This window comes from Elephantulus edwardii, unplaced genomic scaffold, assembly GCF_000299155.1.
Source record: "Elephantulus edwardii isolate Elephantulus edwardi_28Jun2011 unplaced genomic scaffold, EleEdw1.0 scaffold00026, whole genome shotgun sequence".
Taxonomy (NCBI): domain Eukaryota; kingdom Metazoa; phylum Chordata; class Mammalia; order Macroscelidea; family Macroscelididae; genus Elephantulus; species Elephantulus edwardii.
In genome coordinates this window covers 22950406-22952820 of record NW_006399776.1, presented here as the reverse complement: position 1 = coordinate 22952820, position 2415 = coordinate 22950406, and the positions used below count along the sequence as shown (strand labels likewise).

Genomic DNA, 2415 nt, shown 5'->3' with positions numbered 1-2415 from the left:
TTATCATTCTTGATGCAAGGCATACTCTAGCTACACCTTCTCCAAGACATATGTTTGTTCTCTTGGTAGTCCATGGGATACTCAGTACTCTTCTCTAGCACCGCATTTCAAAAGCATCGATTCTTCTTCTGTCATCTTCAGTCACTGTCTAGCTTTCAAATGCATAGCAAGTAAATGAGAAGACCATGACTTGAATCAGGTGTGCATTATAGACTAAAATATGATCTTGAGTCTGTTGTTGTTTGCTGTCGAGTCAAGCATGACTCATAGTGAACCTATGAACAAAATGCCTAAAGCCTTTCTATAATTATTGATATTTATCATAGTTCATAGAGTTTCCAGAGGCATGTTGTTTAATAAGTGGATGCCACTCCTGTTTCTATTTAGTTATAAAAAGAGACAAATCAGAACAACAGAAACATATCCTTTCACCCTTGGAACAATAGCAATGCTCAGTAAAATGGTTAAGAACAAATGTGGGCGAGGATGTGGAGGGATTGGAATTCTTTTTTTTTTATACTGCTGGTGTAATGTAAAATGACATAACTACTATGGAGAACAGTTTGGCACTTTCTTAGAAAGTCGAGCAATAGGCCACTGCTTCCGGGGCGAGCTGGGTCTGTGGTCCCTTCACATCCCTTTGGGCCTGTGTGTTGGTGATCCCTTGTACGATGAGCTTCCTCAAAAGTTTCCCACCGCCCAGCCGGGCTGAAGAGCTCCCGCAGCAGCAGCCAGACACCTAGGCGGTGCTGGATGGGAAGAGCCTCTGACGGGCACTCTGTACATAGCTGAGAGCCGCCTCTCTTGGTTAGATGGCTCTGGATTAGGATTCTCACTGGAATACCCCACTATTAGTTTACATGCTGAGTCCAGGGACCTAAATGATTATCCGCAAGAACATTTATATGTTATGGTGAATGCCAAATTTGGAGAAGAATCAAAAGAATCTGTTGCTGATGAAGAAGAAGCTAGTGATGATGATGATGACAACGTTGAACGTATCGCTGAGTTTAGATTTGTGCCTAGTGATAAATCAGCATTGGAAGCAATGTTCACTGCAATGTGTGAATGCCAGGCTTTGCATCCAGATCCTGAGGATGAAGATTCAGATAATTATGATGGAGAAGAGTATGATGTGGAAGCACATGAACAAGGGCAAGGGGACATCCCTACATTTTATACTTATGAAGAAGGATTATCCCATTTAACCGCAGAAAGCCAAGCCACACTGGAGAGATTAGAAGGAATGCTTTCTCAGTCTGTGAGCAGCCAATATAACATGGTAGGGGTCCGGACAGAAGTTCCAATGAGATTTTGAAGATAGGATGGAGGTAGATACCACACCTACAGTTGCTGGAGAGTTTGAAGATGCAGATGTTGATCACTGAAAATTAAGATTCTACCCATTACTGTAGGAGAGAACTTTGTGCCTCATACATTGGAGCAGGGGTAGATGAAAGTTCTTATCCTTCGCCAAACTCAACTGAATGAGTTCTTTCTTGGGACAGACTGTACTGTGACAACACGTTGTCACCTGCAGGAGAAACTTGTGACCTTTATTAACAAAGGTGAATTAACTAATAGGGTATCTGTAATTTATTATTGGACCCAAAGCTTTCTGTGTCTAGGTGTCCTTTAAATAGGCCTAGCATATCTGCCTTCCTTATATGTGTCTTCTATAAGCTAGCAGGCATCCATAGTGAAAATGCATAGGAGGGTGGAGATGAAAGTAGGCTGGGAAAGGAGGAGAGACAAATCTCAGAAAGCGAGCCTTTGTGCTAATTTTCTATAGCAGCAAGGATCTTTTAATAATTAAGGACCCAGATTAATTCAGAAATCTCTGGGTAGTCTCTTCAGAAACATTCAAGCCACTCTTGCCACCATTGAACAGGTCTTGGACTTCTTAGTCACTTTTGTTCCTTTTACCATGTTTCCACGCCTGCAAAATTTTAGTCCTTTTTTTTCTAACCTCTTATCCTTCAATCTCCAAACTCTTGGGTCAATTTCTCTAACAGAACAAATGATATTAGGTTGAAGTTTCCCACATACTTAAGATGAGAACTATTTGGTCTTTGTAATAGCTTAACAAATAAATATAGGTTTTCTATTAAAAAAAAAAGTCAAGTAATAGAAATACCATTTGACGGGGGAAGTCCATCTAAACACCCATCAAGAATTTTTGAATTATTGTATAACATGAATGAATCTAGGACAAACTATGCTAAATGACAGATAAGTTACTAAAGGATAAGTATGGTATAAAGAAACTAGTATAAAAAGCTAAAAGAAGGTTTACACTGAGTGAGAATCATTCTTGGATGGTTCTTGAGAATGAGAGAGAGGAAGAGGGGAGTAAAAATGAGTAAGTGATTTGGGTGAAAGGAAAGGCAATGTACAATAAAGAGTTAATACAAC

At 39.9% G+C, this 2415-nt stretch overlaps 1 pseudogene; it reads left to right on the top strand.

Annotated features, from left to right (window-relative positions):
- Positions 1-671: 671 nt before the first annotated feature.
- Positions 672-1388, top strand: LOC102859375 (annotated as a pseudogene).
- The last annotated feature ends 1027 nt before the right edge of the window (positions 1389-2415 follow it).